The following is a 25,864-nucleotide window of genomic DNA, read 5'->3' as shown; positions in this document are numbered from 1 at the left end:
TAAGTCGAAAAGTTCGTAAGTAGAATCAGCATTTCCCATAGGAATGCACTGAAAACCAATTAATCCGTTCTGGCTGTTTTTGGTTTTTAGGTCGAGGGAAGGTTTGTAACTCGAATCATTAGTTCCCATAGGAACTAATGCAAAGCCAGTTAATCCGTTCCTACCACTAGGGGCAGACTTTTTTCTTTTTTTCCTTTTAACCTAGGATGACTTAGGTTTAAAAAAAGGAAAGAAAAGAGGGAGGGAAGGAGAGAACAGGCACCTTTTCAACAGAACACCTTGAAAAGCACCTTTTCAGCCAAGAAAAGCACCTTCTGGGAATAACCAAGCACCTTTCAGACAACGGATCACCTTGGAGGCGGGGCTTTGTTGCGGTGCTGCCAGCAACTCCAGAGAGGAGCTCTCTCTGGAAAAAGCTGGAACCCTCCGGTCCGGGATCCCCCTTCTGAAATGGGGATCAAAGGAGAGTCTAGAAGAAGTCTCTCTGAAGCAGATGGTGAGCAGCAGAAGGAGAAGAAAGAGAGGCAGACCCGGACTTTTTTCTTCTGAAGAAATCACCGTGCACGGACTGGAGCGGGCGCCATTTTTTGGCACTGAGCTGCGAGGAACCCTTTACCGGGGGAGAGGAGAGCAATCAATATAAACTAAAAATATATAACAAGTAAGTAAGCCGAAGCCTCTGATTTATGAAACAGCCTCATTAAGCTGAAATAAGAATGAAAATATTTGGCTGAAAGAATAAATGCAGCGGCAGGTTTATCTTATCAGTCTGACTCAAAAGCGAAACTAAGCTTCTCCAAGTGAACTATTAAAACGCCAGGCTGATTCTAAAGCCGAGAGTCTGAGATGGAAAAATAAATCTTATGTTTCTGGAGAAGAATCCCAGACAGCAACACCGTCTGACTGGATTTAAGAGACTTCGGTGGATGCAGTGTGGCTGGGATACGTTACTCTTTGCCTTCTCTGGACTTTGTGAACTATAAATAATAGAATCTGGTGGTTTTCGGGAGAAGGAGCTGACGTGGCCGACTGGACTAAGGAGCATTAAGGGGTTAATGAAGATCACAAGACGAGCTCCAAGGACAATCTACTGGACAGTTTGAGACTCTGTGACTGTTGTTTTGTTTGTGACCGCGTGTGAGTCGAATAATAGAAGCTTGCTAAACTCAGGAGAAGAAGAAATAACTGCGTCACGGTTCTAATTGATATTGTATTTGCTGGGCTAAAAGTTGATTTTTATACTACAATATTTGGACAAAGATTGGAGGGAGATTTAAGGGGAGGTTTATGATGAGGGGTTTGAATTGTTGATAAAATTGTGGAAACTGTGGAAGGATTTCTAGGGGGTGATTATTGTGGTATTTATACAAACCCCAAAGCCTGAGATGGACCCCAAAAATTCAAAAGAACAAATGGAGACTTGGTCTGTTCAATCCCAAAATTCTGGAATAGTGGTGCAAGAAATAGAAAAGGAATGGCAGATTAATATACAAAGGCTAATATTATCAGGGTTCCAGCAAGTGAATGCAGGTCTTAGCAAAATAGAAGATTTGATGAAAGGGACGAAAGAGGGGACAGTAGATGCCAAACAAAACTTAAATGAAGTTGTACAGACTTTAGAATCGTCTGTATTAGACATGACACCAGGTAATATGAATGCAGTAGAGAGTTATCCAGTGACCCATGCAGCTTCCAAAATTAAAAAGCATTATGACAAAAATCTTAAGGAGGCAGAGATACTGAAACCAGATAATTTTATGGTGAAAATATGGGAAGTGAAAAAAATGGATATTCTGTCAGATGGGCTGAAAGACTGTTCAATTCAAAAAGAAACTGAACGATGGGATGTATTGTATAAATGGCAGCAGCTACCAGACAATGTTGGAATAACATAGAATAAAATTAAAATTAAATGATAAGATAAAAGCAGGAGGGTAATCAAACTGTGAAAAAGCAAAAAGTTGATATGTATTAGTAATATGAATTGATTGGATGATGTTATACTTTATGCTCTCCTATCCCCCAAAACCATTTTTCCTTTCCTATCCCCTCTTTCTTTTTGTACCCTCTATCCCTGTTCCTAAATAAAAAAAAAGAAAAAAAAAAAAAAGACAACGGATCACCTTGAAAAGCACCTTTTCAATCAAGACAAGCAAATACAAGCACCTTTTGGGGGAAAGGGGGCCAGCAGAGGAAGGAGGGAACACCTTTTAAAAAATCCAAATATCAAAAAAAATTTAAAAAGCCAAAAAATAAAAATACAGTCCGTACAGCACTGTACCAGGCAATACCAGGCAGTACCAGGCAGTTTGAAGACTGTTTCCAAATTCACTCTCAAAACACTGGGAAGAGCAAGGAAGCAGACAGGCACCCTCTTCACTGGCCAACAGTTAACTGAAAGTTCAAATTTCGCGTTTTCCCCACCTCCCACACATTTTTTTTCAGTTCGTAACTCGAATCTAACTTTGCAAGTTGAGTCAATATTTTTCTATCAGAGCAGTTTGTAAGTCGAAAAGTTTGTAACTAGGGCCGTTTGTAAGTTGAGGGGTGATTGTACTGGGGGGAAAATGAATGTCTCGAATACATTTGAAGAATGGATAAATCTATCACCATAAATATCAACAGCATATTGCCACTGGTTAAAAGGTCATCATTGGCATTTGCACGAAGTTGTGCAGCTAGTGTGTGATGCTAAATACTTGCTGGCATCAAGCAGCAATTCTGTACTCAGATTTATACTGACGGACTTACCTTGGTGGGCAGAACTAATAGGATTCTGGCCTATGTTTGTGTTATGCCAGTATAAAACCTTATTTGATGGAATAATATTGGAATAAAATCAATTTTTTGGCATCTTGATTTGTGTTCTTTCTTTATTGTGCCTGTTAGTAAGTGATCTTCAACTTTGTTGCATCCTTACTTAAAAGCATTTCCTTCATGATTCGAAATATTATTCATTTTATAATGCAAGATAAGGGGCAAAGAATACTGAATAAAGAGCTGAATCAGTGATAAACCAATAAGAAAGTTATGCATTCAAAAGCATAACACTCAGATAAATGCACAAACAGAATCGCCAGAATCTTGCTGGATATTCATGTGTAAGCAGAAAAATTACATGGCTAATTGGTGGTGTTCAGTTGTGTGTCTGACTGTATGCCCAATCACACACCCTGTGTGCATTCGACACACACCAAAGATCTTGTCAATTAGCCACAATTAGCTGCAGCAATATCAGTGATTCCTCTTGCATGCCTTTAAACATCCAATAGGATTTTGGCTGATATTTTGTTATTATGCGCAAAATCCACTCATTAGTCCCAACTAGGGGAAAACCCCTGAATCAACAGACTTTTGTTAAATCAACACTTACACAAGTACTATTGATTCAGTGGGTCTACTCTTCCACTAGTTCCAAGTCTTATTTCAAAAGGCATGTGTAATAATAATGAATGCCACCGTTATTACATGGTTGATATTGAGTCAGGTACAACTGGTTTAAAGATCTGGTAGATTTAGCCTTCTTAACTTCAGTAAGGGCAGAAACAGAGAGGTAGTCCACTATTAGACCTAAAAGCACATTGATGTTGTAGAGAGATGACCGAGGTAGTCTTTCAGTATTCATGACATCAGACTTCAAAGGAATCCCATGCTGGTGTCCTGAAGACCAATCACCAAACAAAGCAGGCTAATTTGCATAATCCCAGAGATCAGAGAAGCTTGTGCTATGTTTTTCAAATACTCAGATTAGCTTAAAAAATCTCCTTCTTTCAGTTATGGGCTATCTATAATTTAAGAGTTTCTAAACTATAAGTTTCAGATTTATGTAGGTGAGTCCTAAACAGCTCAAAACTAGAGACATGCAAAAGTAAATATGATATTTCTAGGATAATAATATTTTAAAACTAAAAGGTATATGATTTCTTATGGACAATGAAATAATATGAATGATTTTAATACACAGAATTAGGTCTCTCTTCAGCACTGTCTTCGCAACAGTTTGTTCTTTATTTTAACTGGCCATGTAAGAACTGCCTATTTGATTATTTGTACAATTAAATCAGAAGTTCTATGGTCATTTAGTCAATTAATTATGGTCTATCTTTTTTCTTGCAAAGCAGAATTTGCAAGCCACTAGATAAGCTAATTCAAATAAGATATGTGACATATACGCCTAAAGCATTATTATTTCTCAGGCTTCAGTACTACACTCGCTTGCCTGTAGTGAAATAGGACATATTTTTATGTAGATATGTATAAGACTGCACTGTTAAGCTATTTTAACTATAGCTAGATAAATATGTTAAAATGTGTATTGGAACAAAAATGAAAAGACTGTTGCAATGCCAAGTGACTCAGTTGATGCATATATAATATGTAGCTTCACTAGTCTTCTATAACTTGAATTAAGTGTGTCGGACAATTTTTAGCTTTATATTGTACATTTAAACCAAGGTGTAAATAATTTGCAGTGAAAACAGGTATATAAACAAGGAAATAAACATTCAAAGTCCCTGCTATTTCTCTATCATACACACAATCTTTTGTTCCTTTTCTACAGAGGCAGAAATGTGACAGTGTTAATAAAAGAATAACTTATATCAAGTAAAATGAAAAAACAATAAAGTTTCATTTCACATAAAGCTACTGTTAACCTAAAGTCACTGCTGAAATATATGTTTAGAGAAAACCTTGAGATTTTAGGAAATTCAGAATATCCTATTTTTAATCAAAGCTGCATCAATAACTCAAGAACACAGTCTCCACCTTAATTACTCTTTAATAATAATTGATTTCATACAATATTCTTAAAAATGCACAAATCAGTTAACAGAGGAAACCACATGAGCATTTTCCAAATTAGCAAATCATTAACTCAGTAGTACTGTTTCTATAGACAAATAATTACTGATTAAAGAGCCTGGAAATCTGAGACTAACAGTTAAATTTACAGATCTGACACATGCTTTCATGAATATTACAGTGAAGGAAATATCAAGTGTAAAGAAAAATAATTAAGTTAATTCCAATTTAAACAGTACATTTTAACGTAGCAGGCCAACTTTCACATAGGATTTAACAGCTAATGCTAAATTTCTCACAATTAATTAGAATTATCTGATTTAGTGATGAAAAATCATTGTAAGTGGCAGATAATCTAATTATGTACATTTCTAAATAAAAGTATCATGAGCTATTTTGAAGGAAATACATATGATGTTGATACCTCCTTAGTAATCTAGGTAGTTAACAATGCTCTCACTCTCGCTCGCTCTCTTTCTCTCTCATAACTTTGCTCGGTTTCAGCTGTAAGTGGATTCTTAGCTTGGTATGAACACTATCTGTATAATACTAAAGCTGCCTATATAAGCAACTAAAAAACTCAGAATCTGAGAGAATTTTTCAGATTTCAACAGGGACAGAACAACAGTTTCCGTCTCCCAATAGTGCAGTTCTTGGTCCCAAATCTTGCAACACTGCAAAGTAGCCTAACCATTACACTTGAGTTGTAATGAAGGGATTCAAGCACTGCAGAGTGATATGTTAGCACAAATATTTGGCATTCAAGTGCAAGATCCATCACCTTCTTTTGGACACAAAATCTGCATACACGCTGTTATGATTACCACACAGTAAAACTGTGAATGTATCTCCGGTGGTTTTAAGGGTACGGTGCGTTTAAAAGAGTTATTCAGAAGAGCGTTCTATTCACTTGAGTATTAGTAGGCATCCTCCAATTACAAGCAGGACTGACTTCTTCCAGAAGGAATAAGCTTTGGTTGCTTTTTTCAGTCTAAATTAATCATGACACAAACCCAGAAATGAAAATGTCTCTTAAGAATAATTCCAGCTACAAACTGCACCAATGAATAACAGTGCACAATCCTAATTAAAGGCAACTGTGCAGCTGCGAAAATAGGTTAAATCTGTCCAAAGCTATGAGATGGCTTTTAAAGGCTGGTTTGTTAGGGAGTGTTTTCTTAAGGAAGGCTGGGCCCTTGGTCTTAATCAGCCAATAAATTATTTCCTGCAATTATATTAAATAGAAAATTATCTTCAAATTGGGAATGTTAATTGAAAATCAAAATTCAGAGTGAAGTTTAGAAATTACATGCTGAATATAATTAGTCTGGAAAGACTTCACCTCAATTTCATAAACAGGCTGTGGGTAATTCCTCAAGTGACCGTTCTGAAAACAGCTATCCAGTTAGGGACTCAGTACTGTAGAACCATCTTTTCTTTTCTTACATATAAGTGCCATTTCATATTTGTTGACACACAAACTTGGGATTGATATGTATGTATCAGTAAGCAAGTAGGAAACACACTCCAATGGATATACTTCACACAATATGGTATCCTGCAGGATACCACAGACAGCAAAAACTGTGTAGTAGAAGTAACTTTTACTGTGAATGCAGAGTGTTCCTACAAATGAACTACGTTTGTACAATTACAATTCTATGGCCTCCTTCTTCACATATACACACAAAAACAAGCATCTTAGTCTGAAATTCTGTTTATGAGCTACTTCTACTCTCGTCACTGACAATCTTGCATGTAATAAAATATAGAACTTCTTAAGTTCCATTCAACAAATGAAGGATATTTATTTGCAATAACTGATGGACTGCACTCTCTGAACCCAGGAGATTGAAGAAGGGCAGTCACAGTTCTGCCCACTTTTCATATAATTTTGCACACTCATCGATCAATGCAATAAAACTGTTAAATAAGCCCAGATACTAAAGATACCAAAAGCAGGTGACTATATTGCATTGATAACATAGGTAAAGTAATCATAGTGGATGAACAGAATAGAATTATCACAAGAAATATTGTTTAAGATATACTTGTTAATAACTTCTGTGCTGTCAAGTCAGAATCGACTTATAGTAAGTCTAATATGGCTTTCAAGGTAATTGAGATATGTTGAAGAGTGGTTTTACCAGTGCCATTCGTCAAGAAGGCAAGAGAGGTTTCATGAGTCATTGTCTTCTTGATACACTTAGGAATCTTCTCCCTGCCCCATCTGATGATAAAACGGAAGCAAAGGAACAAAATAGGGGTTTGGGAATAGTGGATTCCTGCTTAAATCTTTCCCCCCTTACTGGAATCTAATGACTGCACCCATACATGACCTGAAGAAAGAATGTTCTTATCACTGAGGCTAAAACAAAAGAAGTGACACCACTATCCTGCCCTGGTCTCAACAGAAGCTGTTCATTTTATTAACATATAAGCAGAAAACTAAAAAGAGAACCACAGAGTAGAAAGCCACATCTTATATGACTACAGATGGGCTACTGCGGCCTTTCAGATGTTTTTAACCTTCTGTACAATTCCAACAGTTCCTTACAACTGGTTATGGTGGCTAGGACTGATGGGATATGGAGGTCAAAAATTTAGTTAGTTAGTCAGTCAGTCAGTCAGTTAGTTCCACCCCACTTCTTTCCTTAACAAAGTACCAAGGTGGCATACATCATTAAAAGACAATATTTAAAAGCTAAAAACAGGAAGTATACAAATATTAAAAAGGAAACAAACATCACACTACAAATATTAAATAAAATCAACACCAAAACAGATTCAAAGCGACAAGGCAAAACGCTCTATTTAAATCCCCTTTCAGATAGCAAGTGACTAAAAGAAAGCCTGTCTGAAGAGAAAGCTCTTCATCACCTTGCCAAACGTACTTGAAAAGGTGGTTGGACAGAGAGAAACCCAATCTCTGTCCATCCCTCTTTTATAGTACTTGTTGCTCTAAACCAATGGTCCCCAACCTTGGGCCTCCAGATGTTCTTGGACTTCAACTCCCAGAAATCCTGGCCTGCAGATGTGGTGGTGAAGGCTTCTGGGAGTTGTAGTCCAAATACATCTGGAGGCCCAAGGTTGGGGACCACTGCTCTAAACGACTGTTTCATACTATTTCAGTTTTACAACATACATTTAATCTTAAATGAAATTCTAAATACAGTGGACCCTTGACTTACAGACGGCTTGACTTACAGACTTTTTGAGTTACAGACTTCTCTGGCCGCAAAATTTAGGTTTGACTTGCAGACTGAGATTTGACTTACAGACCAGAAAAAAACCAAAATGGAACAAAAACGGCCTGTTACGGGATTAATCGGTTTTCAACGCACTGTAGGTCAATGGAGATTTGACTTACAGACTTTTTGACTTGAGAACCGCCTTCCAATACGGATTAAGTTCTCAAGTCAAGCCCCCACTGTATGTCAATGTGCGCTGTCCCCCTATGCACAGTGGTATATGGGACTGTAGGAAAAAGAAGACTGACATGAGAGGTGAGGGGAAATTTAATCCTTCCTTTTCCCACTACAGAGATTTCCAAAATTACTTTCTCATTAGTTTTACCTCTGCAAATGAAAAACAGTTCACCTTTCAATTGCAAACTTGGTGAAAGAAAAAAAAAGAAAGAAAGAAAGAAAGAAAGAAAGAAAGAAAGAAAGAAAGAAAGAAAGAAAGAAAGAAAGAAAGAAAGAAAGAAAGAAAGAAAGAAAGAAAGAAAGAAAGAAAGAAAGAAAGAAAGAAAGAAAGAAAGTTCACAGAAGTATAGGGAAACGTAAAGTTCCATCCTAGTGAATATAAATATTCATAAGCAATTCTGAACTTAAAGCAATTGCTAGTGCATATAAACACAATTTAATATCATCTACACCAGGGCAGACAACCTCTGGCCCTCTAGACATTCTTAAAACAACCCTTTACTTTTGGGCCTGGTGGCTGGGGCTTCTGGAAAATGAAGTGCAAAATATCAAGAAGGCCAGTGATTCCCCTCCCTAGATTGACATAACCCCAAGGCATTTCCTGATATTCTCAGAAGTATTTGTATCTTCATTTCTTCCCCCTCCAAATCACTGCTATTCTGTTTTGACTTTGTGCCACTTCTTCATTTACCTAATATTATTTTTGTGTGCAACAAATTATTTATAATGACAGATCACTTCTTCGAGAGGAGTGGTTTTTCCAAAAAAACACCACGCTTTTTTAGACAAGAATCTCTTGCCACTTATAACCCCTGAAAACAGGGATTTATAATGGAAGTGCTGACACAACCCTAACTAAAGCGGCGCAAATGGTGCTGCTATAATACACAAAATCAAGTTCTATTATTCTAAACTCTTCTCAGTTGTGGGGTTTTTCTTTACTGTGCTCCCAGGCAAACTGCTGAAGCATGAAAAATTTAAATGCAATCAAATGGATCCAATTCCACTTTCCTAGAACAAGTGTCTACAGTGGTACAGTCATAAAAGGAGAGGCATCCAATTTGTTTGATGCTCTTTTTGAAAAATCTGTTTATAATACCGTGTAGTAGAGGAATAAGAGGAAATTGCAGCCCCTGCCATGCTTAAGACAGCATGGCAGGGGCAGGGCAAAATATACAGTATGACAATCAATTCAGTTAAATTAGAGTGGAGCATTAGTAAAATGAGCAGGCTGGATAGCTCAGCGGTTTCGGTATCTTGCTGCAGAGCCAGAGGTGGGGAGTTCAATTCCCCCACGGTCCTTCCTGAGAGAAGGGTGCCCCCAGCAGAAGGAAAGGGTAAATCCTTCCTGAGTCTTCTCTACTTGAAAACCCTGGAAGAGCTCTCCATAATTCGGAATCATCTTGGCAGCACACAGTTATTATTATCAATAGTAGAATGAACTACAGGATATATGGCAATCTCATGCTGAAATATGAGCAAGAGCACACAGATACACCAAAGAATCTGGTCAATTCATCCACCTCGAAAAACACTGACTTACATTAGTTTTGTTCTGTTGCTTTTTATGCATGAAGACTTAAGAAAAATATTTGCTTTGGGGACTATATCTCCCAGAATACTACAGCCAGTGGGGCCACTGGGGTATCACGTGAGATATAGTCCCAAAACCAAACGTTTCCCATTTCTGAATTCTTAGTGAAAAGCATGTCTGCATCTGTTGCTGTCTCATTATTATTTTTTTCAGATTTGCTCTCTAGTGTTAATTTTTTGTTGTTGTTCCTCATTCATGTTCTTCTACAGTCATGGTTCTCTCACCTGGCAAATTGTACATCTCCCTTGGAAATAACTACCCTCTCCCTCAAAATTATGATTCTCTTCTACAGACATTCTACTGAAATCCATCCAACCTCTAGTACATGAACCTCATTGCAGTGAAATCTTTAAAACTCCTCATCCTGGTCTTTTATTGGCCCTGTTCCTACTGTGAAGGCTTCAATTTTACCAAGAGCACCCACAGCATCCAGTGGTCTCCAGCCTTGGGTGAACCAGGTGTTCTTGTACTGCAATTCCCAGAATCTTTTACCACCAGCTGTGCTTGCCAGGGTTTCTAGAAGTTGCAGTCCATGATCACCTGCATTGCTGAAGGTTGGTAACCACTGCTATAAGCATTGCAAACCTGGACTACAACAGGTACCATGGGAATGAGGGGATAACAAGTCTTCCGGTTCTAAAGTAGCTTGGTGTCACTTTGAAGTTCAGGTGAATCATGCTACTTCCAAATGCTTTCCCCATCCTCCTTCCATTATCAATCTTCCCCTGGGGTGGGTGGGGAAGGAATGAAGCAACAAAAGAACTAACATATGAAGGAATATATTCTAAGTAAGCCCTTTCCTTATTGTTGAGTTTCTACTTGTGAAATAACAATTCACAAGAGAGCTGTAACTAAACATGATCCACCGGGAGCAGGAACTGGCAAGCCACTCCAGTATCTTTGCTCCATGGACAGAAACAAAAGGCTAAAAGATATGACGCTGGAAGATGAGCCCCTCAGGTCGGAAGGCATCCAACATGCTACTGAGGAAGAGCAGAGAACAAATACAAATAGCTCCACAGCTAATGAAGTGGTTGGGCCAAAGCCGAAAGGACACTCAGCTGTGGACGTGCCTGGAAGTGAAAGGAAAGTCCGATGCTGCAAAGAAAAATATTGCATAGGAACCTGGAATGTAAGATCTACTGTATGAACCTTGGGAAACTGGATGTGGTCAAACAGGAGATGGCAAGAATAAACATTGACATCCTGGGCGTCAGTGAACTAAAATGGACGCAAATGGGTGAATTCAATTCAGATGATTATCCTATCTACTATTGTGGGCAAGAATCCCGTAGAAGAAATGGAGTAGTCCTTATAGTCAACAAAGAGTGGGAAAAGCTGTAATGCGATATAATCTCAAAAATGATAGAATGATTTTAATACGAAGCCAAGGCAGACCTTTCAACATCACAGAAATCCAAGTTTATGCACCAACCACCGGTGCATAAACCTGAAGAGGCTGAAAATGACCAATTCTATGAAGACTCACAAACACCTTCTAGAACTACCACCAAAGAAAGATGTCCTTCTCATTATAGTGGACTGGAATGCTAAAGTAGGGAATCAAGAGATAAAAGGAACAACAGGTAAGTTTGGCCTTGCAGTTCAAAATGAAGCAGGGCAAAGGCTAATAGAGTTTTGTCAAGAGAACAAGATGGTCATTACAAACACTCTTTTCCAACAACACAAGGGGTGACTCTACACATGGAAATCACCAGATGGGCAATTCCAAAATCAGATTGATTATGTTCTATGCAGTGAAAGATGGAGAAGCTCTATACAGTCAGCAAAAACAAGACCTGGAGCTGATTGTGGCTCTGATCATCAGCTTCTTATATCAAAATTCAATCTTAAACTGAAGAGAGTAGGAAAAACCACTGGACTAGTAAGGTATAATCTAAACCAATTCCCTTATGAATACACAGTGGAAGTGAAGAACAGATTTAAGGAACTCGATTTGGTGGACAGAGTGCCTAAAGAACTATGAATGGAGGCTAATAACACTGTACAGGAGGCAGCAACAAAAACCATCCCAAAGAAAAGGAAATGCAAGAAAGCAAAGTGGCTGTCCAACGAGGCCTTACAAATAGAAGAGAGGAGAAGGGAAATAAAATGCAAGGGAGATAGGGAAAGTTACAGAAAATTGAATGCAGACTTCCAAAGAATAGCAAGGAGAGACAAGAGGGCCTTCTTAAATGAACAGTGCAAAGATATAGAGGAAAATAATAGAAAGGGGAAAACCAAAGATCTATTCAAGAAAACTGGATATATTAAAGGAACATTTTGTGAAAAGATGGACATCATAAAGGACAAAAATGGCAGGGACCGAACAGAAGCAGAAGACATCAAGAGGAGGTAGCAAGAATACAGAGGAATTATACCATACAGATCTGGATAATCCCGGACAACCCAGATAGTATGGTTCCTGACCTTCAGCCAGACATCCTGGAGAGTCAAGTGGGTCTTAGAAAGCATGGCTAAAAACAAGGCCAGTGGAGCCAAACGCATTCCAGTAGAACTATTTAAAATTTTAAAAGATGACACTGTTAAGGTGCTACACTCAATATGCCAGCAAGTTTGGAAAACTCAACAGTGGCCAGAGGATTGGAAAAGATCAGTCTACATCCCAATCCCAAAGAAGGGCAGTGCAAAAGAATGCTCCAACTACTGTACAATTGCACTCATTTCACACGCTAGCAAGATTATGCTCAAAATCCTACAAGGCAGGCGTCAGCAGTGGACCGAGAACTCCCAGAAGTACACGCTGGACTTCGAAGAGGCAGAGGAACTAGAGACCAAATTGCTAACATGCACTGGATTATGGGGAAAGCCAGAGAGTTCCAGAAAAACATCTACTTCTGCTTTGTTGACTACGCAAAAGCCGTTGACTGTGTCGACCACAACAAACTATGATAAATTCTTAAAGAAATGGGACTGCCTGACCACCTTATCTATCTCCAGAGAAATCTATATTTGGGACCGGAAGCAACAGTTAGAACTGTTTACGGAACAACTGATTGGTTCAAAATTGGGAAAGGAGTATGACAAGGCTGTATATTGTCTCTCTGCTTATTTAACTTATATGCAGAATACATCATGCAAAAGGCTGGACTGGAGGAATCCCAAACCGGAATTAAGATTAAATATCAACAACCTCTGATAAGCAGATGATACCACTCCAATGGTAAAAAGTGAGGAGGAATTAAAAAAAACTTTTAGTGAAGGTGAAAGAGGAGAGCACAAAAAACGGTCTGAAGCTCAACAACAACAAAAACTAAGATCATGGCCACTGGTCCCATCACCTCCTGGCAAATAGATGGGGAAGATATGGAGGCAGTGACAGATGTTACCTTCTTGGACTCCATGATCACTGCAGATGGGGACAGAAGTCACGAAATTAAAAGACACCTGGTTCTTGGGAGGAAAGCGATGACAAACCTAGACAGCATCTTAAAAAGCAGAGACATCACCTTGCCGACAAAGGTCTGCATAGTCAAAGCTATAGTTTTCCCTGTAGTGATGTATGGAAGTGAGAGCTGGACCATAAAAAAAGCTGACTGCCGAAGAATTGATGCTTTTGAATTGTGGTGCTGGAGGAGACTCTTGAGAGTCCCCTGGACTGCAAAGAGAAAAAAAAGCTATTCATTTTGAAGGAAATCAACCCCGAGTACTCACTGGAAAGACAGATCCTGAAGCTGAGGCTCCAATATTTTGGCCATCTCATGAGAAGAGAAGACTCCCTGGAAAGGACCCTGATGTTGGGAAAGTGTGAGGGCAAGAGGAGAAGGGGACCACAGAGGACGAGATAGATGGACAGTGTCACGGAAGCTACCAACATGAATTTGACCCAACTCCGGGAGGCAGTGGTAGACAGGAGAGCCTGGGGTGCTCTGGTCCATGGGGTCACGAAGAGTCGGACATGACTTAACAACTAAACATAAACCTCTACACAAAATGCTACTGTCTGTTCTATTTCCGAACTCTACCACTTCAGCTCAGCATATAGATCCAGACTAAAATGAGTGTAGTTTATTTTGATGAATCAGCACCTGTTTATTTTGCTCTAAACATCAGTCGCAAAAATGATTTACTCTATGTGTACTAAAGAAGAACAGATTTCTAGGAAATATGACATAATTAGAGCACAGAAAATGGAAAACTTAATCATTGTGCCACACTGTTTGGAACCCTGCCCCTGCCAAACATGTTACAGAGCCATAATTCAGAAACAGAATTGTTCAAGTACTGCTGTAATCCATCTGGCATTTAAGAACAGTTCCTTCCCAAAAATTGTAATGCATTATATCCCATTACAAGGGACATACATGACATAAACGAGACTGTACAGGTGTAATCCCCAATATTATTTGTGCACCAACACATAATTTCTGAATTGAAAACTACAGTAAGCAAGTGTGGCTCAACGGTTTGTGGGGGGAAAGGGACTCTATAATCCTGCTTATTACTCACCTCAATCACATCTGCAGTTAGCTGTGTTCCAGTAAAAAATTCATAGTAAAAGCATAATAAAAACAACTATTAACAACTCTTAATTAGTATTATCAGTGTATGTATGTGTATGTATATAATAAAATGAAATAATAAGCACAATCAGTTCAATATGCACTGCTGTACATATTTCTAACTTGATTTAATTAATTTTATATTTCATATGGATTACTGAATTTATATATAGATTACTGCAATGAGTTGTACATGGAGCTGCCCTTGAAGACTCAGATACACAATAAATACCATAATTAATGAATGGGGCAAATCATGCATTATTAGAAGCTGGCAATGATCACATTGTGATTGAATTAAGCCTTCTTAGAGCCCTTTTACAAAAAGATGTGCCACCATTTACAAACCTGTTTAATTCCGAGTTTGAAAACTCCACAGAAACCGATGGGCTATGGCTGAGAACTGTGTAGAGATGTATGATGCTTTGTAATTTTGGATGCATAAAGCATTTCTCTCTCATCACACTCAGGAAGATTCATGAGCAGGTCAACCATGGCTCAGGTGAGCTCTTTCTTTCGGTCTTTTTGAGGCCTACACTTTGAATACCAAACACTATCTACACCCTTATGGCATAAATTCCTGTCTTCAGCTGCCTCCTGGGTACCACCTTGCCAGTCTGCATGAGGAAGCCAATTCTGAACAATGCATGAGATATGAGGGATATGACTTAGGGCACCATAGGAAAAGGAGCATTTTCAGTCCACAGCTGGGGGAGTGGATGATGTAAATCAGAATTCAGGGCATGATGTGCTGAAGATGGGTGAAACAGCATTAGGCAGCTCAGAACACCAGAAATTTAATATTTTCTACAGTTTATATTTAGCTGATAATATTCCTGTTACTTTATTTATACAGCTCAGCCCTGTTCTTTGGACTGGAGCTCATATGCTTTGGAATGCTTTGACTCATGAATTGTTTCTCCTGATAATGTTACATCACATAACTACCTCTGTTTAAATGCTTAGTATTAGCTTCTCCATGATGCCTTCCTTTAAAGTCATACGACTCAGCCATGTGTCTCTGCATATCTGATTTCTTACTGCCACAAAGAAAAAATAAATAAAAAGCAAACATAGATCCAATTGTTAATCTCTACTGGAGTAGAGTCACTGAATTAGTGAGATGTACTTAAGCATTCGCTTAACAAGTGCCATGCAGGTCTATTCTACTGGACTATCAAATGCATTTAGGCTGCAATCCCTACCAAGATTTCTTAAAAGTGGGAACTATACTAAGGGAACTGGCAATGGATTAATCAACCAAATCTGCTCCGCTTCTACTTGTTGCCTTGGCAGAAACTGCAGAACTATAAATAAATATACACCATTAACAATAAGGTAAAGAGTCACAGTTAAACATTATGAACAGTTTATTTATTTATTTATTTATTTATTTATTTATTTGATTTTTACCCTGCCCCTCTAGACCATGTCTACTCGGGGCGGCAGTTTGTTGTGCTATAAATCATCAGTTGTCTTGCCTGAAGATCTACAGAAATTGTATATTTTGACAATCTTGAAATCCTTAGACAATTGTGGCCGAAATCCAACCAGTAATCTCCACTAGAGGAGACCTGCTGAATCAATGAGTAAATGGATCTATTTTAGTTATGATTAGCCATTGCTTTTATGCCTGCGTATTTAAGCTACAGCTCACAAGGAGTCTTAACTGAGTCATTTTAAAAGAAAAATGAAAGGATTCTTTAATTATTCTGAGTTCTGAAATATATTAAAATACACTTTATTTCTAGACAGGTAAACATAGAGCAGAGCCATGGAAACTCACTGGGAGTGTGGAACTGCTAAAACCACTCCTTAAACATCTCACTTACTTTGAAAGCCCTATTAGTGGCACTATAATTCAGTTCCAACTTGACAGCACACAACACCAACAAACATAATTCATCTTTCCTTTGTATGATTTCAGGAGTGAATAGAAGAAGATACAAATGGACTAATACGAAGATATAAAACACCAAATATCATAATTGTTCTTAACACAGCACTTTTTTCTAGTTCCATATCTTAGATACCGATTTCTAAATCCAAATCCCTTTTTCTGCTGTACCTCTTCTTCCAGACAAGCAAATGAAATTTAAATATCATGTTCATCTTTATAGTAAATCATAAAATTAGCAACTTGGCCTCAAATGAAACAAGGTTGCTACAATCCCATTGTAGATTTTTAGTTTGCAAGCCTAGGAGATTTCTAGAAGGCATCATATTTCTAATTCAGAAGAGGTTACACAAGCACCAATGCAGTTAAATATAGGTGTCAAACCACTCTGGCAGGAGTTCCTTGTACTGTGGTGGTATTACCTGACACCTCGCTGAATATAAAATTACTTGTTCCTGCAAATGAGGACAATCAAATTGACACCGTGCATTGTCATAATATACAACTGGTGATCAGCAAAGTGTAAACATAATTGTCACAAAATCAACAAAGAGAAAATGTGAGTCTCTTTCAGGAAAACGTATCTGTCTGACTGTGTGAAGAAGAGTTTTCATTTTAATGCCTAATGAGATGTGGAAATTCAGATGCTAGCAAACCAAAGACAGAGAAGCTTTCTAAGAAGTGTACCAGCAACTGGAGTAGCAGTTAAATTGGTAGTAACAGTAATAATACATTTGGACACTATAGTTTGTAGTCTTGCTGCAGCATGGATATTATATTATATTATATTATATTATATTATATTATATTATATTATATTATATTATATTATATTATATTATATCATATAAATCTTACTTTGAAAGCCTATTTGTATTTATTTATTTATTTATTTATTTATTTATTTATTTATTATTTTATTTATACCCCGCCTATCTGGTCATTTTGACCACTCTTAACAGTTACATGGATATTATAGTTGTCACAGGAAGGTAGTAGTGATGACAACAGCGCTGATGATAATATTATATAATGTTATCCACGCTTTTGCTCAAGAGCCATTCTTCATGTTCTTCTTCTCATACTGGAGGAAGAAAGCACAGAGGCAATCTTCACATTTCCTTTCTGCCTCCTATACTACCTGAAAAGTAGTTCTGGAAAGTGGAGGGATCATGTGGAGAACCATGAGAGCTGGTGTGATGGGCTGCAGAGAGAAGAGAGAATACAGGAAAGACCATCTCTCTGCCCCACCTCTCTGCCAGTATGATCCACAACAGAGTGTATTTCTGTTTATACTACAGCCCAGTCAATCTGCCTTCAAAGTTGTAATGTGCTCACAATAATGAAGAGTCAGACCTGCCCTGGCTTGCTCTGCAGCCAACAGCTTAGAGGGAAACCCAGGACAGACAGGCTATCACAAGCAAAACTAGGTGAACTGTTTCATACTTGACATCTTGGTCACACCTCTTGCCCTATTTCACTCGCAAAACACTACATTATGCATGAAGTGCAAGCATAGGCCCTCATCAGATCAACAGGGGTGATTTATTGCTTGCAAAAATAGAAGAGTGGCCCTTATTTCTATAGGTGTTCAAGATGTGGTAGCAAAATTCAGCATTGTCCAGCTTCAAATTCGAATTAAACCATCTTGCTGATTTGATGACCATGTTCTGTAATAGTTGCATTCTTTCCTCCTGCAGTATTTTGTATGCTTTTCCAGCATCGTATTAAATTATGCACTCTGCTGAGAGTTTAACAAATTCATTGCATATGAATACAAAAGTTGAACGATCATAATTGTTCTTCTTGTAGTGAAGCAAGTGAGATACTGATGACAACGACATGCATTATTTTTTAAGTGCTACATCCAACTGCCCAATATAAATCAGAAGTCACCTATGTCTGTTTAATTTTATTTGTATTAGAAAAAAAAGATGCATCAACATACCTCTATTGTATCATTCTATTACATATACAACATAATTCTAAAATGTTTCCAAAGATATTAACTAAAGGAAACCTGCTTCACTGAGTTATTTGTGTGAGGCATCATCTAAACACAGCTAAGTTAACAAGGTCTGCTGGAATTTGTGACTTGGAATTTGTGACTTGGGCTAAAAGAGCCTCCAGTGAGTAAAACAAAAAACAAAGTTCTGTACCTCAGATCCATTCAACGAGGCATCTTAGTATCTTATGGAAATCCATGCATATTTTTCTCAAGAGAGACTAAAAAACATTTACAGACCCTCGACCCATCCCTTGTAAAACATAAATATTGTTAGGAGTAAAACAGAGGACTTTCCCTGGTAGTGTGAAATCTCTTTTACAAGATGTACTGTATATTATAGGTAGTTTCTTTAGTAGAAAACAAGACAGAACACTTCACAGTAAAAAGGGTTAATTGTAAATGAAATGTTAAGTTTTTCTAACAAACTTATTTCCATGAATGAATGCCCTTCATTTCAGAACAAGAAATGGAGGGTATCTTTCTAACTGCCCTCAAGACATGCAAATAAAAGGTTACTGCTATTTAAATAAGAAAAAATATGTTGGAGTTTTATTTACATCCTTGCATATTGTTTGTAGTTTGAGTGAGTGGGAGGAACTCTTATGGGCTGGGGTGATTTTCTACCTATCCAGCACTAACCAATCATTCCTTCCAGCTTTTGAAATTCAAAGAGAGACCCGCCTCTCTGCTGAGTGTTCCATCCCTCTCTTTCATCAGTTGGAGGCAGTTATTTGTTGCTGTTGATCTGTTTGGTTATCTATGTCCATAATTTCGAGCAACTGTAAGTAAAAGAAATATTTTTCTTCTTTCTCCTACAAATGTCTGAGTGAGTTGCTGAGATTTTATGTGCTCGTTAATATGAAAGTGTGGACACTGGGTAACTTGTAGCTATTTTCCTCTGTGGATCTCTGTACTTGTATTGTGTAGCAAAAACAAAATTCCACCAGAAATTCAAAGCTCTGGAACAAAACAGACTTTTAAGTAGCAGACACATTGAGTGATTTATTGTTTTGTATTGTGGTCCAATACTGCTACTTTGTTTGAAACTTTTCACTGGGTATAGAATTACTACAGATGTCATAATTAACACAGAAACAAAATCTTTTTTAAAACTGTTTCCAAATGGATGCATTTAGTATAAATTCTCTGGGTAAATGTTTATATTCAGTTACGCATATGAATGTTAGTAAGGCATAAATGAAAGAGTGCTATCCGCCTGCCCTGCTATGTTCATTAGGCCCAACTGCTTTTCTCAAACACCACCTGATCATCACTTGCCACAAGTCAAAAAAAAATTGCGACTGCATCTAATGTTGGTTCACAGAAATACTCCTTCTGGTACTAAATCACATTATAAGCAAGACAGACCTATGCTATAACCAATGGCAGTCATGGCTGCTTTGGAGCATGGATATCAAGCCTTTCTACAGCTCATTTTTTTATTACTGAAGCACAGGGTGCTTCAGTAATCACCCCTTTCAGAATGATGCAGACACAACTTGGTGCTGGCACCAGTCAAAGTGATAGCACACATTCAAGATGCTTGAATATGTACTATGACTTTGATGCTTCAAGATAGTACACAATCAAGATACAATCAAAATGCTTCTTAGCATAGGGATGGGATTTTGACAATTTTAGGAGTTCAGCTAGAAAGCATCAGCACCCTGGCAGACTTCTGAGACCAGAAAACAAGAAACGAGAAGGTGAAAGATAGGTCATCTGTCACTATTTCACTGCTACATTCCACATGCATTGGCTAGGAAAAAGAAAGAAATGCATTTCAGTCATACTGTTCCCTGGAAGTCACCTCACTGCTCCATGGGAGAGTAGTTCAGTAACAGTCTTACCCTGAGAGATTCTAATGGGTAGTTAGAATACCTTACTATCTGGGGCAATTCCCAGGAAGCAGTATGATTGAGGTGTTCCCTTCTGCACCTCAGACAATACATGCAATGTGGCAACAAAATGACATTTCTTTTGTCTTCTGCTCTACCTTCTCCCAGGCCTAGAAAACTCCCTGGGGGATTCTAGGCAATGTATGAGACTGCAGGCCCTATAACTATGAAAATCCCATCCCGAGTAGGAGGGATAGAAGACAACAGAAAGCAAAGTCTAAGCTAGCAGTAGACCAAAGCAGAGCCATGTACTTCTGCTTTTGTTCACCTCCTTCTCCCAAACGATAACAATAATAATTGAACAGAAGGTGGACAATGGCAGCAATGAAGAAATATGGCTACCATAGTGCTGGAGGAATACATGGGCAGCCAAGGGACAGGCAATTTGCTTATCCCTGATGATTTCAAAATTGAGAGGAAAGATTCAGCAGAGTTCAAAGATTTACAGTGGGGTCTCTACTTAAGAACTTAATCCGTATTGGAAAGTGGTTCTCAAGTTGAAAAGTTCTTATGTTGAATCTGCATTTCCCATAGGAATGTATTGAAAACCATTTAATCCGTATCTGCTCTTTTCCGTCCATAGAAACTACAGTGGAACCTCTACTTAAGAACTTAATCCGTTTTGGAATGGTGTTCTTAAGTTGAAACGTTCTTAAGTTGAAGCAAAATTTCCCATAGGAATGGACTGAAAACCAATTAATCCGTTCTGGCTGTTTTTTTGTTATGTAGAGGTGTGTTCGTACATTGAAGCATTAGTTCCCATAGGAACTAATGCAAAGCTGGTTAATACGTACTCTACCACTAGGGGGAGAATTTTTTTTAACCTAAGATGACCTAAGGTTAAAAAAAGAGCAGGAAAGGTTTTTTTTCCTGTTCTTATCTTGGATTTCTGTTCTCAAGTAGAAGCAAAATTTAGCAAATGGAGCTGTTCTTAAGTTGGATTGTTCTTAAGTAGGGACGTTCTTAAGCAGAGACCCCACTGTACTCGTATAAAGGATAAATAATTTACCAAAAAAAAGTCAATTGACATGGAATTCACTCAAAATATGGAGGGAGGCAACATGCACGCACACACATTCATTTGCTCTCTTAACTTGTAAGGCCCAGAATTGAACGCTAAACTATGAGACATTAAACTCATAAGAACACATGGTAAATAACATATCTAGCCATGCTGTATCAGACCAAAACACTCTGATCACACTGAAGCCAACCATTTCCTTTGCAATGTCTTGTTTAGGGTTACACAGAGGGAAATGGTTGGCGACAGTATGATCAGAATTTGGCCCACTGAAGTAAATAAGATGAAGTTACTTAAGTAAATTGGATCATGGCTGCTATCTCTACCAATGTTGTCACAATAGGACAGCATTATCCTTTTTTGCAGACAAAATAAATGCACTCTGCCTTCAGTATCCATACTCAACTATGTGCTACATGGGATGTCCAAAGTGTAATTCACCTTTGCCATGCCTCACTAAGCTTCCAAGGTTGAGCAGGGACTTGAATCCATATCTGCAGAATCCTGGTTTGGTACTCTCTCTGCTCTCTGTACAGCTGCTGCAGAAAAGAGACTAACGTATAGCAGAAGTGCCCTGTGTGAGATGGCAGTTCATTTTAATGCAGCAAATAGTATCAAGGTGTTCTTTCCTTAAGGGGAAAATGGTTTTATTTAAATATTTATATATCCCAGAGAAGACTCCAACAGGAATTGAGGATGAGCCTCATTTCATGATGTGGACATCTATATATGTTTATTAAAGATTAGAAAGATGTAGGCTTCCACATTATTCACACTTTTCTAAGAGTCTCTTTAAGTTGAGTGGGACATCCTTCTGATAGTCATTATAGAATGATTAAAGTGATGTCAAAAGCAGAGCTGAGAAAAGGTACATTTTTGGAACTGCCACAGAGTCTTCCATTTGATGAGCTGTCCTTTCAGCTCTGCTATTCTATGATGATGATGATGATGATGATTGGTGATATGTAAGTGGCCACCACAGCCAACCCCAATGGGTTTCCTTGGCTGAAAAAGGAACTAAAGGCTTTAATTGGCAAAAAGTATCTAATCAGCCCCTTCTCACTTTTTAAATAAAATTATTTGGCGAGGAGGTTCACTTTGTAAAAACAAACCACACACACTGATATACCTACTGATGGATGGCAAGAAGGATTATGGCATCACATGCATATATCGCGTTTCCCTGAAAATAAGACAGGGTCTTAATATTAATTTTTCCTCCAAAAAACACATTAGGGCCTATTTTAAGGGATGCTTTTTTCACGTACAATATAAGTTTATTCAAATACTGTCATGTCATCTTCTGATTGCTGCACAGTGGTGGAGGGTGGGCTTTCACTTAACTAGGGCTTGTTTTGGGGGTAGGGCTTATTTTCAGGTTAGGTCTTATTTTCAGGGAAACAGGGTATGTGTAAGCTGCAGAAGACCAGGGGTATTTCAGAGAAATATTAAACACTATGGCTTATTCATTGTTTGTTTGATTTGTTTTAATTTGACTTGTATCCCATTTTCACAGTCAGTGCTGTGCCCCAAGGTAGTTGGCTACCTACCCACAGTCTTTTGCAATATGGTGAGTAGTGGTGTATTTCCACCTAAATTATAATAATGATGTCTGATGGTGACTACCTTTGCATATATTAGTAAAATTAGCATGTGCAAAGTTAACACAAAAAAAGTCTTCCTTTTTTGTGAAGAAGATTCTCCTTGTCTGCCATGTGCTCCTTTGTAGTGATGCTGGTCTCTTTTTTGGTGATGGAGCAATGGCCACCCAAAACTCCTATGATCCAAAGTCAATCTGGTCAGGCTACACTGCTGAGACAGTCTTGTAGCTGTACTCCCAAAAGAGCTGTACTCCCAAAAGAGTAACTTTTCTGAGCTCTATCCATTATATATTTAGAAAACTACAATTCAGTCAAGACATTATCAGTTAGGATCTCTAGAAAAGCTACAGGATACAAAACAAAGTTGGGCGATCAGAACCCTAAAATCTGTGCTATATTTTTTTACTTCTGTTCTTTTACACAGTATCACATATAAAATCCATTTGCTATGTAAAAGGGAAAAGCACAGAGAAATTAGGTTTAACAGCTGTTCCCACTAACAACAGCTTTGAGAACAGTATTTTCCAATACACAAACTACAATACGTACTTTTTAATTCAATTTTGCGTTAATTTGAATTAACTAGCTGTGCATGTTGGCATTTTAAAATTGATTATTCCTTACACAACAGAATACGACAGAAACATTTCCTCATAGTGTTTAATGTGGTATACAGGGACTGAAAATACTTTCTTTTGTGGTTTTCATCTCTGGCCTGATTTTTCCTATGTCTTCAGGATGCAACATATGTGTATTTCAAAGGAAAGAACTTTAGTTTCCTCAAAGCTGTCAGTTTTTTATTCTATGCTCTCCACTGCAATATTTTTCCAGTTTACTGGGAATAATTTATTATAGGAAAGTAGACAAAACATAATGTTCATTGTCAGTTACTTTGGCATCCAAATGTGCATGGTTAAATGAATCACCTATCCAGCAGCAGGAAGTGGCATGAGACTGTGGGTAAATTTCCAACATTCCAGACAGAGGTTCTCGCAGTCCCACTCATGTGTCCTAGTCTACCTTTTTCTCCTCAAAAGGTTTTGTGCGGTAAGAAAAATAAGTGAAGGGATGACATCCCTAGACTCCATTGTAAAATTCTGCAAATGAGGCAGGGGAACTGCACAATATAAGCACAAGCTGGAAGCAGCCTTTGAATCATCACATCAAGACTCAATGTCACCATCCAAAAAGCAATAATAATAATAATAATAATAATAATAATAATAATAATAATAATAATAATAATAATAATAATAATAATAATAATAATAATAATAATAATAATTAGGGTATATATATGCTGTGTTGAACCCTGACATTCCTTGATGGGGTCAATAATTGTAAAGAAGTGATCCCTCAAAGTTACTGACATATTCTTCAGTTAGAGGAAGAGAAGGGAAGGGAAGGAAACTCATTTGTGGTATATGTCAGATCTCCATCCCCCTGACTTCCAATGATGCTGATGTCAATGAGGAGTACACTCCACAGACATCCCCCAGAAGCCTGTGCAACACAGGATGTTTCCAAAGCTCATGTGCAGGGGTTCCTCTTTGGACAGACAAATCTGTTCATGCATAAGTCAGGATAACACTGGGTAGAATGGATGAAGAAGTTTAAATGCAATGGTTGGAAGTTGGCATAATTTACACCTTTTAAGACTGATGATAGTGGCAGCAGCATTATTTATTTATTTATTTATTTATTTATTTATTTATTTATTTATTTATTTATTTATTTATTTATTTATTTATTTATTTATTTATTTATTTATTTAAAATTAAAGATTTTTAACTTCTCTCCCAAAGGTTCCCAGGCTACTGTGCAATTCCTTTCATTGCTTCGAAATTGTGGGGCCATGAGATGGAAGGGAAGTCTGTAATTGCCAAAAAACACTGCCAATGGGACGACTTTAAGTTGCTCCAATAGGATTTTATCCAATGTGTAGAAACATACAACTGTAACAAGATGACACTAAAGAGTAAATGGGGAGAAGATTATGCAACTTTGTTGATTTAAGAAAAACCCCACACTATCTCTCTATAAAAAACAGAGGACTGTGATAGCCAAAACTATACAGGGAAAAGAAACAGGTATTGTGACATACAGACATCACATAGTTGCTGAACATTAGAATCTAGAGCAGTGAAAATCTTCCCAGTCAGGGCATCCACATGGCAATATGTATTTTTCTCTCAGTAGACCAAATCTAATTATGTGGCAAATTTCAAGTGGTCACATGAGCTTTATTTTTGGAATAAAAAGTAGACTTCATGGCTTCCACACGATTCTATTGTTTTTGATTTAATAGATTCTTAAACACCTTCTAATTTTTCCTAAAATGATAACTCAGTTCAGAGAGAAAAGGTGCCTACAATCAACAAAGATGGGCAGGGATAGCATCATAATTCTTTTATATAGATCTTATGTTGTTCTATGTATTGATTTCTTTGTTTTGTACTATTGAGTGCAAGTGTGTGTGTGTGTGTGTGTGTGTGTGTGTGTGTGTGTGTGTGTGTGTGTGTGTGTGTGATGTTTACTCTTTTACAAGTTATCTTGGAAACATTTATCGCTCATCAAAGAGTAGAATGTAACTTTTTTAAAAGCTTCAAAGGGATCTTTTGCTGCTGCTATTTGGGATCTCTTTACAAACTCTCATAAGAAGTCTCCAATTGTGTTATTTGCATGGTAACATTTTGTGTATGTGCAGTAAAAATACTGAAGGAACTTCAGCATCCATTCTGGGTGCTCTCCAGTTCCATCCCAATATGGCAGGTTTTCCAGAAATTAAATGAAACCTATTTCATTATCAGGTATGAGGGCCTAGCGAACTATTTCCTGTGTAACATGGCCAACTGGAAATCAATACAGTGGTGACTAACCTGTAGCCCTCCAGATGTCTCTGAACAGCATCTCTCATAATCCTTAACCTTTCACTATACTGCACTGAAAAAGAGCAACATTTGGAAGGCTACAAGTTGCTCAGCCAAATCTAAACAAACATAAGCTGCCTGTGCCACCTTATAAATTTTTATTAAAGATGACATTCTCTTCCAATATTAACCCTTTGATTTTTTTCCTATACTGCAAAATT

The 25,864-nt window shown here is 37.8% G+C and overlaps 1 protein-coding gene across 22 annotated transcripts in view; it reads right to left on the bottom strand.

Annotated features, from left to right (window-relative positions):
* The window catches only part of SOX6 (SRY-box transcription factor 6), a 561,796-nt gene that overhangs the window by 332,846 nt on the left and 203,086 nt on the right, over positions 1-25,864 (bottom strand). The window lies entirely within an intron of this gene.

The sequence above is a fragment of the Pogona vitticeps genome, chromosome 1 (assembly GCF_051106095.1).
Source record: "Pogona vitticeps strain Pit_001003342236 chromosome 1, PviZW2.1, whole genome shotgun sequence".
Lineage (NCBI taxonomy): Eukaryota > Metazoa > Chordata > Lepidosauria > Squamata > Agamidae > Pogona > Pogona vitticeps.
The sequence above is the reverse complement of the archived record's forward strand: the minus strand, read 5'-3'. Positions and strand labels throughout refer to the sequence as shown.